Below are 17,017 nucleotides of genomic sequence, written 5' to 3' on the forward strand. Positions count from 1 at the left end.
AACTGCAGTTAAATGTCATTTTTAACACATCACGATGGTCAGCAGAGCCAGCACAACTGACACTGCCAGTGCTGAGCTTGACCACTATCAAGGAAAGGCCATCTCATTTCTCCCTTTGGAATTATGCCCTCTGTGAGTTGAATTTTACAGGTGATGTGCTGTTTGTTCCACACTTGCAGAGTGTGGTGCAGAAGATTCACTTAAACTATTGGATTTCCTTCAGCAAAGGAAATGTGTCTCTTCTCGAAGCATATTTATTTAATCATTAACTCATATCTGGGTAGATATGTATTTACATTTCAAATTACTACAGTTTGGATCACTGATAAACTTTTTTAAAATCTACTTTGGTGCCCCTTTCTTATAGTGCCATTCTGTTTTGTTTATTTTTCAGGACTTTGTTAATATCCACAGTCACAGGCTGCTTCATTTTCATCTTGTATGTCTTATTCTTACTCCAAGACAACTTCTCTCCATTATCCTAGTATCTTGGATATTGCTTTCATGTATGAATAATATTTGCCTATTAATCATTCAAAATTTAATTTATTTGCATATTTCTTCCATATCTGGCCTTATTCTTAGAGAGAGAAAGTTTTTGTCAATTTTGTCTTTTATCTATGGGACCTCAATTCTTATTTTATTTTTATATAATCTTTGGTTCATGGAGTTAAGAAACTAAAACATGTACAGTAGACATGCTGATTGCTATGTGGGTAAATGGGCTTCAAGGGCTGACTGAGCCAATGGAGAAAATAACACATTTGCACACACAAGACTGCATACATAGCATATATATGTATTTGTACTTATTCAGGTAAACATAGGCATCTGCATCAGAGCAAAGATAAATTCATTCTGCCAGCTCAAATTCTAAATCATCATCATAGGAGCAACCCGACCTTCTCCTACTGACTAATGAGTAAATTTGTATTCCAACAATGAAAATCTGGTTCACATCATCTGTAATAAATTTGGTTAATTGCTCAGTTCCTTATGCATCAAAGTGCCATCATATTTATTAATTTACACCCATATGGAGTGGATGTGATAATTCTAACTGTATTCATCTTGAAAACTCCTCTGGTGATTCAGACTTGCTGGAACCTTCAACTTCCCCTCATATAAAGTCATAGTTTTGATCTTGTTACTTTTGCTTTTCAACTATTTCACTTTTCATCTCTATCTCTGTCAGTCTGTCTGTCTGTCCGTCTGTCTGTCTGTCTGTCTCTCTCTCTCTCTCTTTCTCTCTCTCACTCTGTGTGTGTGTGTGTGTGTTTGAAAAGAGACAGAGACAGAGAATGTGTGTTGTATGTATGCCTATACTCATCTCTATGTGACTGTCTGTGGCACATACCTGCAGAGACCAGGGGAGGATGCCAGATGTCCATTATCAGACACCACTTTACCTTTATTCAGTGAGACAGGATTTCTCACTGAACCTGGAGGTTTCTGCTTTTTGCTGTTGTTGTTTTGTTTTTTTTTTTTGTTTGTTTGTTTTTTGTTTTGTTTTTACCATACTGGTAGACAGTAACAGAAAAGATTCATTGTTTTAAATAAAAATAAAAATGACAAATACTGCCATTTTAATACCTCAAATAGTTGGGAATTAAATTATTTTATCTTAGCACTATGTTTTGTGAAAAAATTTTAAATTTCTTTTCAAATTGTGTCCTCTCCATGATTCTTTTTCTAATTTCAGCACATAATATTCTCTAGAAGACATACCAAATAACTCAAAGATGAACCATGATGTGAAGCTTTGAAATGTTTGATGGGAAATTACATGGTTTTATATTAAAGTACTTGCAATTGTCAGTCTCCCGTGAAAAATTAATTTTACATTGCCATGAGGAAAAGATTGCCCTCACTCAACAAACTTCAAAAAAAAAAAAAAAAAATCAGAGTGAATTTTGTGGCTTCTCTTACCTTTTCTATCCAAAGAGGTATATTAATAAAAGTGTATTGAAAATATTTAAGATGCAACAGCATTTTAAATTATTATTTAAAGTCTTCCTAAAGTTATGCAGGTAGATTGTCTGGGTGCCACACTCTGAAGTGCATGTAGATGCAGTTAGCCCATTGCCTTTGGCCCTCCAAACCACAGTGAGTGAAGGAAATGAGGAAACGGAGATTATGGGCTACAATGCTATCGCCATGAAAGCTGGAGCTGGTCAGAGCTAGAACTCTGCAGCTGGAGATACATACATGAAAGAAGGATCTTCACATCTGTGTTAGCTTTGCTCATTACAGGAACTGTGGTGTGCGTGTGTGTGTGTGTGTGTGTGTCTGTGTGTCTGTGTGTCTGTGTGCCTGTGTGTGTGTGTGTGTGTGTCTGTGTGTCTGTGTGTGTGCTGGGGAGAAATGGTTATCATAGCTGATGAGCTACTCTATTGCTATTCTGTCTGAAATAAGGATTTTGCTTCCTTTTCTACCTGCTTTACAGTAAAAAAAGCAGAAATGAAGTCGTCGAGTGTCAGTTCTGTGTATGCGCAGCTGCTTTCCAAAAACACACACAAACATTTCTGTAATGATTGCTAAGGACATGATGACTCATATTCAAAATTGTCACTGGGGCCATCCGAATCAACAAGATGTGGTCCTGTGCTGGGGCTGACAGGCTCCAGCAGGTATGCGTGGTGCCTTTGGGAAACCCCAGGGCACAGTGGCCAGGGTTCACATTGGCCAGGTCATCATATCCATCCGCACTGAGCTGCAGAATAAGGAGCATGTGATTGAGGCTCTGAGTAGAGCGAAGTTCAAGTTCCCTGGCGACCAGAAGATCCACATCTCAAAGAAGTGGGGCTTCACCAAGTGTAATGCAGATGAGTTTGAAGACATGGTTTCTGAGAAGCGGCTTATTCCTGATGGCTGTGGGGTCAAATATATTCCCAGTCGTGGTCCCCTGGACAAGTGGAGAGCCCTGCATTCCTGAGGAGGGTTTCCACTGTGATGATCTTCTGTACCCTACCAAATCATGTTCAGTAATAAATCTCACAGCCAGTAAAAAACAAAAAACCAAAAAACCAAAATTGTCACTGGATAATACCTTGAACATGGTATTATATTTTTTTTTTTTCTGTAAGAACAAGGTACGGTGCTGAGAGAGTGAAGACTTGCTGAGCATTCAGGTTTGTTTACTTGAGTGGAAGGTCATAGTCGTGATAATAGGTTATGTCTAATAAAACCTATTATCAGGTGTGTTGCTTTGTTAGCCAGGTGAGAAGTTCAATAACTGCAGTTAAATAAAAGTTTTATCTCTTTCCAACAGAGGCGTGCTCCCAGCATTTGCAGTCTGAGAACAATAAATGACAAGAGTATGATTGACTAGGATGGCCCTTTATCTCATATTTACAACAGTGCATAATCAAAGCTAATAACAGCCATTGTTCAAGGATTTAACCAGAAGCAAGTAATAGTGTGGACATTTTATGATATTAATTTAACAGTTTACATGGCAAAATATTCAAGACCTAGCATATGCCTCACAATATTCCCATTAGTGCTGTTGGAAATGATTATTAATATTTACTATTAATACCTATAATTATTACAGTAGCTATTATTGAACCTGCTATTAATCAAACAACTGTTAGACAATCAGACAACTGTTAGATTTTTAATATGTCTTAAATTTTGGCGCTGGGTAGAAACTACACACCTAAGCTATTTTTAACTTCCAAGCCCCGCTTCCAATGGCGATTCCTACATGAATTGCTTCAAGTGTAATATCCCATAAATACTTGTACATGCCCATGTGTGCCATTTGGACTGTTTCTCTCCATCACTGATCCTCAGATTAGGCTCCTCACAGACACGGTGGCTCTGTCTCTTCTCCTTCCTCCTCCCCATCTCTCCTGACCCCCTCCCGTGATGCTTCTATCCTTCCAGCTCATGAACCTTAGCCCACCTGCCTCTCTTCTGCCCTGCCCAGGCAAGACTTTTTATCTAACCAATCAGGGATAATATACGAGGCAAGGTTCACTAATGTCATTTGTGGCATGTGGCAGTCTGCTCATAAAAGACAGCCAGCAAACCTCAGGAGGCGAAATAATTAACAATCAAATTCAAAGCACCAAACCATGCTGTAGCACACTGGAAGTAATTTTTTTCCTTCTCTTCACAATGTCTTCATAATGCCTACCCCATGTGCACAGTGAAGTGTCTGACAAGCAGAAGCAGAGATTGCACACAAAGGGATGAAAATCCTCAGGTCAAAACCTTCAGGGGATAGGACAATCTGAACCAGGCCTGCCTAGAATGTCAAAGGGCCCTAAGGTCATTTTTAAAGTCATGTTTAATTTCTGATTGGGTCTGATGTCTACTACATGGTAGGAAATCCGTTTCTCTTTAAGTCAGTGGGTATTAGATGACATCAATCTTTCCAATCCTCCTGGGAGCTACTTAATATGCTGCTTGGGGTGATGCTCCCATGTTATGGTTTGCATGGTTAAAATGCCTACTTAAAATGCTGAAATTCTACCATAGGACTATGTGACCTGAGCTAAACTTGCAAACTCAGTGCAAATAAAGTTTGTGCCTTGGTGATTTTTTCTGGTTTGCTGAACAGACTGTCTCATCAATGGAAAAGTTATAAAATGGATGTTGGGCTGCCCCGTTTTGATCAAAAGATCTTACAATTCACTAGACTCTGCATCATTCCTAGAACTTGAATGCTATAATATTTACTTACCAGACAAGATGTGCCCACTGGGCCTTAGAGAAATGAATGTTAAGGGGATTAACCAACTGCTTTCTGATTTGGTCTGACGTCTACTCCATGGTAGGAAATCCATGCTTACTACTGCACAACTGGTTAAAAGCTCAGGGCTTGGGAGGCTCTTTGGGGAAACTAATATTATTACTATTTTTCTAAATGGACATGTCACCAAACTGCCTTCTATGTATTTGTGTGTATTTCCATAGGTTATGGTCTTGACCATACAAGCCTCTTTTGCAGTGGAAAGCAGTCAGTGCAGAGATTGATAACTGATTAATGGGCTGTTAGTGTCTGCTCATTGCTCAGTTCTAAATTACTGGTCCCCATTCCCCCAGGACATGGGGAAAGAGTGAGTAAATATGAAACGTTGTTTTGCATATGACATGATCTTTGCACTCACAAACTCACGGCAGTTATGGCTAAGGTGAGCAAGAGTTACAAAGAGTCAACAAGATCAGTCAACATTCCAGCAGGCAGCACTAACTAATGGGGAGGAATATTTTAAAAAGGAAACAATTGCCAGGCATGGTGGCCCACGACTTTAATCCCAGCACTCAGGAGGCAGAGGCAGGTGGATCTTTGTGAGCTCGAGGCTAGCCTGGTCTACAAAGAGAGTCAAGGACAGCCAAGGCTACACAGAGAAACCCCTGTATCAAAATAAATAAATAAAAAATAAAAATAAAAAAGAAACAAGACAACGGAAAGTAAGTGAGAGAGGTGTCTAGGAGTACTTACAGGGTAATTGGGAATAGAGTGGATACAATCACGATACAATGTATACATATATGAAATTGTCAGAGAATAAATACAAATATTCTAACAAAAAAACAAGCAAAGATACCTGTGGTGACTTGGAAGTTGTACATCCCCTTTGGCTCAGAAAGTACAATTAACTCATCATTTTTCTCTGTAATTGGCACCTTCCATCTGTTCACCTCTTCTTAGGCCATGTCTGTGCTAGTCATTATCGCTTCGAGTTCTCTCTTATAACTCTGCCCCAAGACTTACACTAGTTCCATTGTCTGTTTTCTAAGATGTTAAACTGCATCTAAATAGTCACCACTGAACAGACGATATCTATTTATTTAATTTTTTTAATTAATAACTTATTTGTAATATTTAAAATATTCACAACTTCCATAATCATCTATTTTTACATATGTTCAGCATTATATTCTGATTGGTGTTTTAATTTTCTTAGATACGCTCTTGGATTTTGTATCTCAGAAGCCAACTTTAATATACACAATCCTGTACTTGTGTGCTATGGGGCATTAACTCTCAGTTATTTCTGATTCAGGCAATTTGCCAACCAAGAGTAATTATCAGGGAAATCTTTTTATTTTAACAATTTTGACCTTTATATTCATATTGATGTGTAGCTATTTAGTCAATTTTGCCTTTTTTTTTTTTTTTTTTTTTTTTTTAGACAAGATAATTCACAAACTTTGTAATGAGTTTGGAAGTGCGACCTTCTTTTTTAACTTAAAGAAGCATTGAAAGACCTCTTTAAAAAATTCAGCAGATACTAAAGTTTCATAGGATGATGAGTTCAATTTCCTTTCAGGTTACAAAGCTGCTCAAATGATCCATTGCATACCAGGTGAGTTATGGCTGCTACTGCTTTTCAGGATTATCTATTTTGTATTACTTGTGAATTCGTGTGTATGTGTGTGTGTGTGCTGTTGTTGTTGTTGTTGTTGTATTTACAGTGTCTGATTATTTGTCACTTGTGGGTTCTCTCTTGGTCATTGTCAGATTTACTAGGGTTTCTCAACTGTAATGATATTTCTAGGGAGCCATTTGTTTAGGAATTAATTTTATTTGTTGTATACAGTTCTCAGTTTTATAAACTTCTTCTCATACCGGTCTGCAATAAATTTGTATTGTCTTCATTCAAATTTGGTGTTGTGGTGATGCTGGCCTTATGGAAAGAACTTAAGGTATTTGTCTTCTTTACTGTGTTGAAAGAAATTGCGGAGCATTGAAGCTAATTTTGGTTCAGTGTTAGAAATTGCTGCTGAGGCAAACAACTCCCAGGTGTTCAATTCTTGGCAGGATTTTTGAGTACTTGTTTTATCTTTTTACTAAATGTAATTCTTACCAGGTTTTTTTCTTTATGATTGTACCCATAGGTGATGTGCTTTACTAGAACTTTAACTCTTTTTTTTTAGGTTATTAAACATATTGGTATGGTAGTGTTGATAGTATTCTCCTTCTAAAATTTATTTTGTATTTTTAAAAATTATGTGTATGAGTTATTTCCTGAATGCATGCATGTGCATTATGTAAAAGTAAAATTATTCTCCTGGTTCAATTGCTGTCTGGGAGGCTTACTACCTCCTTCTGCTGTGCTAGGCCTAGTCCTGGAAGCGTCTAGCTTCTATATGATCTAACCTAGGCCTAGAATGTTTTCAGCCTCTGAGACTTACTGCTTAGTGAGAAGACCCTTACTTGTTCTCTCTAAACTCTGGCCTGACTGGTTCAACTCAGCTGTTCTGGCTCAAACTCCTCTTCCAGCTGACTTATTTACTCTAGCGTCTCTCAGCCCAGAATTGTGCTGCTTGACCTCAAACTAACCCAATTGGGCATATCCTATTCTGTCAAATTTTCTCTAATTTGTCACCTTTCTGTCACTCAATTAGACATCACTTTACAACATGGGTACTTCCTTCCACAAACTAACCTTACCTTCATTTGGGATTAAAGGCATGTTTCACCACACCTGGAACTAAGCTTTTCTTTACCTGATACTTGCTGTATACCAGGCAGGTCTTGAGCTCAGATCTGTTTGTCTCCTGGATTAAAGTCATGCTTATATTCCAGCTGGATTACACAGACCTAGAAGATCTTTGGAAGTGATCTCTTGCCAGCCCGATCACATAGAACCGGAAAGTCTTTGGATGTGATCTCCTGACAGAACAGCCATATTCTGAATTAACATTCCTCTACAGCACAATGTCCTCAAAAAATTCAGAAGGTGATATTGTATTCCCTGTCACTGGGATTCCAGATGTTTTTGAACCACCATTGTGAGTGCTGGGCACCAAACCTGGGTCTTCTTCAAGAGTAACAAGTACTCTTAACAATTGAACCATCTTTCCAGGTCGATAGTATTCTTTTATGACTGTATTTCCATTGGCATTAGTTAAAATGGTATTATATCCAATTATAATTTTCCTTTAGTCATTTTTTTCAGGAACTAGTATTTATTACCAAAATCGTATTCAATTTCAACAAGATTCCACAGCTACAAAACCAAATGTGCACACTGAAATCTCAGTGCAAACAGTCAAATGGAGCCCCAATCATTAAAAAATTAATTGAAATTACCCGTGAAACAATTGTATTTTTAAAACATCTTTATACATCCATCAGAAGAATTAAAATAGTTAATAGGAAAAAATACAAATTCAGAAGTCTAATATTGATGTTTTAAAAAGGCAAGTATTTTAAAAAGTATTTTTAAAAGGTTTAAGTATTTCTATTTGAATGTCAATTTCTCAATCACCCAATTTTATGCCATTCATCATCTGGCAGGATCTCTCAGCCACCTATGGGTCTACCTAAAGGTGTATTTTTCATAATTTCATAAAAACTGTTTTTAATTTTATTAATGTTTGGCATTTTTAATTTCATTTATGTTTTCTCTCTATTTTTTAATCATTCATACAAATTATGATTTGTGCAATGTCTCTTTCTCTCTATGTATGTATGTGTGTATGTATGTATACTTGTATGTATAAATGTGATGTGTGTATCATGTTCAAGTAGATAGAGAAATGTACCTACCTGTGCCTGCTTATGTGGAAGCCAGAAACCAACATAGGGGTGAAGGAGAGAAACCTATTCTTTAGGATCCCAAGATGTGATCGAACGGTCTAGTAAGAGAACAGGTGATGTTAATTTACTAGAAGAGCAACCACCTCATGCAGGAGCTTAATTGCTACCAGATGAAAAAGATCCTGTGAACAGACTCTGGGAGGAGATATGTAAATGAGCCCAGAATTGGTGGTGGTGCGGATTGGAGACTAGGGATAGGTTTGGCTGTTCATCGCTGCCCTTCAAGATGTTCCTAGAGAAATCTGCTTGAGGGAAGGCTTCAGAGCTCTGGCTTCTGCTGAGGCTCTGGGGTCTGGTTACCCCCGGTTCCAGTGGAAGAAATCCTGCGGCTCTGGATTGGAGAATCATTCCTCGGGACTGATATCCTTAAGGTTTTGTTGTGTCACTTAATCTTCATTTCCTACAGTTTTGGTTAATCAGGTTATAATTGACGTAGGCTCGGTCAATAAGTTGTTAACAAAATATTTTGGTTAAGAAAATTGAGCCTATATAGGTGTTTGCTATCACTTTCTACATATTTATTTGACAGTGAGGCTCTTGCTGAATCTAGGGCTCGCCGTTTTAATTAGATGTGTAACTAGTGAACCCTAGGATCCCTCTCTCTCTGCCTACCCCCAGCACTGGCATTAGAGGTGTGTAACACCATGTTTGAATTTTATATGGGTTCTGGGGATCCAAATTCAGGCTTTGATGCTTGTCCAGCAGCACTTGATGTGCAGAACCATTACTCTGCACCTCTTCATCTAGTTACTTGAAGCAGAACTTTGGGATGAAGATATTTCACATTTTTAATGTGTTTTCACTGATCAACTTCCTTCTACTCACTGATTTTGTTGCTAGTCATGTATTGTGACAAATTAAGTTTTGATTTTCAGGCATTCAGTGTTTTCTGTTTCTTAATTACCTCTTGATATGCATGTCTGTTTAAGAAGAAAGATTCTAAGTATTTGAAGATTTTCTATTTTCCTCCTGCTATTTTTATTGGTTTCCATTTTCATTCCAAGCTAATTATAAAAGGCACTTAGAGGCATTGTAACCTTTTCAAGTTGCTAAAACTTATTTTGTGACCAGAAATACCCAACCATAAAGATGTGTTGTATACTTTAGACCAGTGTGCTCCCTGCTGTTGTATGAATTGCTGTCCACATTGTCCATTTTGTTTTTTCATTTTGTATACTCATTATTTATCCTTATTTATTTAGCTTCTATCTAATAATATGTCCTTTATAAAAAGTAGTATTATAACAAGAATTGTAAGTTCACTATAGTAACTATATTTTGGCACCTTAGATGAACTGATTTTGTCTGGATGAATAAAGTGCCAGAAACTGTAAGAGAGGACTTAAGAAAAACAATTCAAGGGAAAAGAACAATTCAAGTACATTGCTCTTTGCAAAGGTCAGTCTGACCTTGCTATTTTTGCTAATTTCATATTTGGACTTCTATAACTATCTGCTTAGCTCCTAGCTTTGAGAAAGGAGGGAATCTTGAATTTCACATAGAAGGGAAAATCTAATAGACAATAGATGGATAAAAGGAGGGACCTTAGTGAGGGAGGGGTTGGGGAGCAGAGCAGGTGGGATCAAGTAAGAGTAAGATGGAGGGATAGAGAATGTGGAGAAAGAACTGGAATTGGTGTGGAGTTAGCATCTCTGGGGCAGATAAAAATCTAGGAGAATGGAAACTCCCAAGAATCTATGAGGGGTCATTTCTTTCTTTTTAAGATAGAACAGAGATTGAGGGAATGTCCAAACAATGCCGAGCCCAATGCAAGACCCACCCTACGGAAGACAGCAAACTTCTAACACTATTGACAATACTCAGCTATGCTTTTGTACAGGACCCTATCAAAGTTGTTCTCTGAGAGGCTCTGCCAAGCAGTGGTTTGAAACAGGTGCTGAGACTCACACCCAAACATTTGGTAAAGCATAGGGAGTCTACTGGAAAAATAGGTGGGAGGGTAAAAGGACTTAGAGGTGATAAAAAGCTCCATAAGAAGACCAAAAGAGCCAGTTAACAAAGGCTCAGATGAGTCTGTGGAGTCTGAAGCATCAACCAAGGACCATGCATGGACTGGACCTAGGTGCTCTGCATAAATGTGGCAGATGGGAGGCTCAGGTTTCACATGGGTACATTATTAAGGGAAGCAGAGACTGTCTCTGACATGGACTATGTTGCCTGCTTTTTTATCACTTCCTTGACCGCTGATGGACTTTCTTGCCAGGCTACATCAGAAGAAGATGAACTCAGTCCTGATGTAGTCCTGATGTGACTTGATGGGCTGAGGTATGTGGGTAGGGGGGCTACCCTTTTCTGAGGAATAAGGAAGAGGGGCGAGAGAAGGGAGGGTGGGATTGGGAGGAGAAGAGGGATTGTAAAGTGAATAAATAAATAATTTTTAAAGTAAGAAATGTCTTTCTTTAAAAAAATCTGTGTATAGAATGATTGGAAAGAAGAAATTAAAGAAAATATCAGGAGATGGAAAAATCACCCATGCTCATGGATTGATAGAATTAATACAATAAAAATTATCATATTACCAAAAGTAATCTACAGAGCCAACACTCTCGCTATCAAAATTTCAACACACATTTTCTGAAAAACAAACAAAAATCAAACAAAGTTTTCAGCTTTATATGGAAACAAATAAATAAATGACAGGATAGTTCTAAAACATCCCAGATAATTAAAAAAAAAAAAAAAAATGGCTTGAAGTACCACCTACCATCCCTGATTTTAGCTATACCATGGAGTGTTAATAATAAAAGCAGCATGGTGTTGGCATAGAAAAGATAGTGGTTGATTTTTCTGATATGTTTTTGTACACAGTTTGCAAAATTTTTATTATGAATTTTTGCATCTAGGCTCCAAAAGGAAATTTGTCATAATTCCTCTGTTACAGGATATTTGATCCCATTGTGAACCTCAAGATTGTGAACTGTAAAACCCTGTTTCTTGTTTGGTGTGGTTCAACCATAACACAAACCTTAAACCCAAGAACTTTCTGTTTATTGTAAGCAGGTGATTATGGTGTGGTTCAGCCAGCCCTTGCATACCCCTTTAATCCAAGAGCTTTCTGTTTACAGAATTTAATAAAGTTAACCCTAGGTCAAGATGTAGAGCAAGAAACCAGCTGACAGGGATTAAAGAGTAGGAGTGACTTTGAGTTTACGGATATTTAAGACAGCATGGATAAGAAAGGGCTTTTGATCTTTGAGGTAGAAAGTTCTTTGTCTTTTAGTTTTTTTGGCTTTTCCTCTTGGGCTGTGAGCTGAGCTAGCAAGCTTTTGGCTTTTGGCTTTAGACTTTCTGGTTTTTCCTCTTGGACATGATCTGAGTAGGAAGGTCAGCTGAGTGCTTTCTCTGCCTCTCTGAGCTAGCAGGTTTTCACCCCATTATCTGGCTGCTGAGTCTTTATTGATAAAATCGGCAGTCTGGGATTTACTTTCTTTAAAACAATTCTCTTTCTTGTTTGGTCTTTATGTGGCTTAAGTATCAGGTTACCTATAACATTGTATTAAAAATGGAAATATTCAACTCTGTTTCTACCATGTGAAATAATTTTTCCCATTGGAAAGGTTTTTATTGAGACCCCACCAACTGTGCAAATTTCTCCTGGCATTAAGCACCTTCCTAGTTGGCAATGTAGTCTTTCTTGAGTGGTCCCCTGAAAGCTTTCTTCTCCTCTATGGTCTGGAATTGACTGTGGCCAAACTTGGAGGTGGTGTCAACGAACTTCAGGTCAATCTTCTGCAGAGCTTGCTGTTTGGTCTGCACCAACAAGGACTTATTCCCTTCTTGGCTCCCACCACACAGGCTTTGAGCATGACAAAGTCATTGGTCACCTCACCTTAACGGACAAAGCCTCCCAGTGGGTTGATGCTCCTGTCAGATGAGTCATAGTCAGTAGATGCATTCTTGATTGGCTTATCATCCCTGATGAGGTAGCCTTGACCAATCTTGTACATCTTCTTGTTAATCTTCCTTCAAAGAAGGTAGCCTTTCTGCCCAGCTTGAGCCACAGAGAAAGATACATGGGCAGGGTGCCAGGTTCTAATACAGGCAACTCTATTCAGCCCTCTGTGAGTCTTGTGGGGTAGTTTCTATATAAGGAAACAACTGGTTCCCAGAAACCAGCTGGTCTCTCAGCCACTCTGCTACCATGCACCTGAATCTCCATCAACTGTGCCTTCTTCTGGCACAGAGGAAGCAGACACAACCAGGTATGGGCAATTATGTGGAAAATGGCAGTTCTTCATGCTGTTGAAGTCCTCCTCCAGCTGTTTCTTGCCATGCCATCCTGCCATTTCTCACAGTGTTTGGTAAAGGGCTTCTTCTTTGATTTGTGCCAGTTATTTTTTAAATATATTTTATTAATTTATTGTGCCAGTTTTTACAGAAGTGCCTTTTACCCTCATCTCTGATATGCTCAGCAAATGTTGCCTTGAAGGTCCAGAGGCCTTTTGGGGTTTCTACACATCCCACAATGCCCACAACCAAAATGGATGGGGTTTCCACAATGGTTACAACTTCCACGACTTTCTTTTTCACCTTAGATCCTGGCATGCCGATTTCCTGGATGGCTGTGAGGTGAATGGGCTTGAAGGGTGAACCTTGGGGAAGCTCTTCACTTTCTCCCGATGCCAACTGCTGTGCTTCCGAGGCAAGAAGTCCAGGGACCAATGCCTGGGAGCAGAGAATTTCCTGTGAGACATTTTGACCATCACATGCCACCAGCAGAGCTAAGTGAAATATTTTGAGGAGTATTGACATTAACTATTTTTATGAACATTAGCTCTTAGCCATTCTGATGGGTGTAAGATGGAATCTCAGAGTTGTTTTGATTTGCATTTCCATGATGACTAAGGAGGTTGAACATTTCTTTAAGTGTTTCTCAGCCATTCGATATTCCTCTGTTGAGAATTCTCTGTTTAGCTCTGAGCCCCATTTCTCAATTGGGTTATTTGGTTTGTTGGTGTTTAATTTCTTGAGGTCTTTATATATTTTGGATATTAGACCTTTGTCAGATGTAGGGTTGGTGAAGATCTTTTCCCAGTCTGTAGGCTGTCACTTTGTTCTCTTGACAGTGTCTCCTGCCTTACAGAAGCTTCTCAGCCTCATGAGGTCCCATTTATTAATTGTTGACCTTAAGGCCTGGGCTGTTGAAGTTCTGTTCAGGAAGTTCTGTTCAGGATCTTCCCCACTTTTTCTTGTAACTGACTTAGTGTCTCTGGTTTTATGTTGAGGTCTTTAATCCACTTGTACTTGAGTTTTGTGCATGGTGACAAATATGGGTCCAAATGCATTTTTTACACGTAGACATCCAATTAAACCAGCACCATTTGTTGAATATGCTATCCTTTTTTCATTGAATAGATTTGGCTTCTTTGTCAAAAATCAAGTAACCATGTGTGTGGATTCATATCTGGGTCTTCGATTCGATTTCACTGATCAACTAGACTATTGCTGTGCCAGTACCATGCTGTTTTAATTACTATTGATTTATAGTGTGCTAAGTTCATGTGGTCCTAGGCTTTTTTGGTTTGGAGATTTTTTAATTCCAACTTCTATTTCACTAGAGATTATGAGTCTTTTAATTTTTTAACTCATCTTGATTTAATTTCGGCAGGTGTTATATATCACGAATTTTATGTATTTCTTTTAGATTTTCAAATTTGGTGGCGTACAGGTTGTAAAATATGTCATTATTCTCTAGATTTCCTGATGTCTGCTGTTATACCTCTCTCTTCTTTCTAATTTTGCTAATTTGGATATGTTCTATCAACCTTTTATTTAACTTGAATAAGGGTTTGTGAATTTTATTGATTGTTTTTGTCCATGTATCGTTTGTATGTTTTGTTTTTGTTACTATTTTACTGTTATTCCTTGGCATAATTCTTGGCATCTACTCATTTTAGTTCTGATTTTTTTCATGAAAAGCATTCAGATATGGTTTTTAGTTACTAGTGTGATATATTTGCACTTGTTTAAAAATGTGGGCACTTAGTGTTGTGAACATTCCATTTAGAACAGCTTTCATTGTGTCCTATAAGTTTGAGTATGTTGCATATTCATTTTCACTCATTTTATAAAGTCTTTAATTAAAATTTTCTTTTTTTCCTTTTTTTTTTAAATTAATTTATTCTTGTTACATCTCAATGGTTATCCCATCCCTTGTATCCTCCCATTCTTCCCTCCCTCCCATTTTCCCCCTACTTCCCTCCCCTATGACTGTGCCTGAGGGGGATTTCCTCCCCCTATATATGCTCATAGGGTATCAAGTCTCTTCTTGGTAACCTGCTGTCCTTCCTCTGAGTGTCACCAGGTCTCCCCCTCCAGGGGACATGGCCAAATTTTCTTTATTGACTTATTTTTCATAAGTTTGTAAGCTTTCTGATATTGTTGATATCGAGCTTTAATCTGTAGTGCTCAGATAAGATGCAGGGTGTTATTTCAATTTTCATGTATCTGTTGAGACTTGCTTTGTGCCCAAGTAAGTGGTCAGTTCTGGAGAAAGCTCAATGAGGTGCCAAAAAGAAGACATATTCTTTTGTTCTTGGGTAATGTATTCTGTACATATCACATGTTTGCACCCATATGGTAATGCAAATGCTTTTTGTACAACTTCAAAATATCTCATACTCTATCAGAGTCTCAAAGGTGTTTAAAAGTCTGAAGTTCAAAGTTTCTTCTGAAACTCATGGCAATCTCTTAAGTGCAATCCCTTATAGAATAAAATAAAAATAAAAATGCCAGTAACACACTTCCAACATGCAATGACAGAGAATATACATTAACCATTCTAAACAGGAAGAAAGGGGGCATAGTGAGAAAATAGTGGACCAAAGCAAGTTCCCAAAATAAGAAGGCTAACCATGTCTGTACTTCCATATTTGATGTCAAATTCTATCAGCTTTGTTGACTGCAACACACTTCTCTCTCTTGGGGTGGTTTCATACTTAGCAGCACCTTTTGGAAGATATTCCAAGATTTTAGAATTTCCAACATGTACTAGATCCCAATGCAACCTAGGCTTCACCTCAACAAATTTACAAAATGGCTTCTTAAGGGCTCCATGGAGGGACAAACCTGGAAAACACCCAACTTCAGCAGCCTTCCCTAAACAAGGGAAGAAATTCCACAACTTATCTTTTGTATTTTTTATATTAAAGCCAGACCCACATAGCTGTTTTTCTTCTTCCTACTCTGGAATTGTCCAGCTTGTTCAAATACATTGTTATCAGCTTTCTGGTTTTGATGGTTTCCTTCACTACATAAGCTTCTTTTTATTCCTTTTCATAAGTTTTAAGCTTAGCTGGATGAGCGCTTGTCCTGAGATCACCATTCTCTTTATTTCATTTAGCACCAGGCTTTTCTTTAAGTATTTAATCACTTTGACCACAGGTCTTAGCTCCATTTTACTTCCCGATGCTCTCTTTCTCCTCAAACTGTGTTTTGTATTTTTTATATAGCTTAAATATTTTTATGATTAACATATTATATATTTTATTTACTTGATTTTATAGTTTTTGCTGCTTTTTATTATTAATCTCAATAAGAGTAGTCATAGTAAACAAAAACTTAATCAATACTAAACTATCTTGAAATCTCAACTTCTAATACCATTAATCCAAAATTTTCAATTTAACCCCAGGCACATTCTTTTTTTGGTAAGTACAAAACTCATACACATCATTTGCCAAAATATCACAAGAATTGTCTATAGACCACTTAATAGTATTCTTACTCATCTTCATAACTTCTTAAGCTGGGACTCCCACAGTTCAAATTATCCTCAGCACTATCTTCTGTGTTCCTACTACTAGGTTCCATTAAGCTCTGCTTAAAGATTTCAACTGCTTTCCTAATCCAAAATCCCAAAATCACCATTTAGCCAAAAAGCAGCATAGTCAGGCCTGTCACAGCTGTACCATGCTTCCTGCTATCAACTTCTGTGTTAGTCAAAAGTCTATTGCAGTGAACTCACCATGACCTTGTAAATTCTTATTTTAAAAAGTATTTAATTGGGGCTTGCTTTCAGTTTCAGAGGTTTAGTCCATTGTCACCAGAGATGGTGCTGGAGAAGTAACTGAGAGTTGTTCATCTGTATCTATGTGGAGAAGGAAGAGAGAGCCTCAAAGCCCCCACCTCTAGTGACTTACTTCCTTTAATAAGGCAACATCTCTAATCCTTTCACAATATACCCCTCCCTGGTCACCAAGCATTCAAATCTATGAGTATATGGGGACCATTCTCATTCAAACTACCACATAGAAACAGTTACTATACAATTATGTAGCTGTTGGGGGTTGGTCTGGTTTTATGTATTCTGATGCTAATTGCTGGATACCAAGATCTAGTTGCTGCCAGAGGAACAAACAAGTAAATAATCCAAGACTAGCAAAATCAAAAGAGGGGAAACAAATTTGTATGCATGCAACACACACACACACA

At 37.9% G+C, this 17,017-nt stretch overlaps 2 pseudogenes; one reads left to right on the forward strand and one right to left on the reverse strand.

The window, feature by feature from the left end:
- Nucleotides 1-2,564: 2,564 nt before the first annotated feature.
- Nucleotides 2,565-3,020, forward strand: LOC127206188 (60S ribosomal protein L10-like; annotated as a pseudogene).
- A 9,164-nt stretch (nt 3,021-12,184) lies between these two features.
- LOC127206659 (60S ribosomal protein L3-like) lies at nt 12,185-13,278 on the reverse strand (annotated as a pseudogene).
- Nucleotides 13,279-17,017: the final 3,739 nt, after the last annotated feature.

This window comes from Acomys russatus, chromosome 2, assembly GCF_903995435.1.
Source record: "Acomys russatus chromosome 2, mAcoRus1.1, whole genome shotgun sequence".
Taxonomy (NCBI): Eukaryota; Metazoa; Chordata; class Mammalia; order Rodentia; family Muridae; genus Acomys; species Acomys russatus.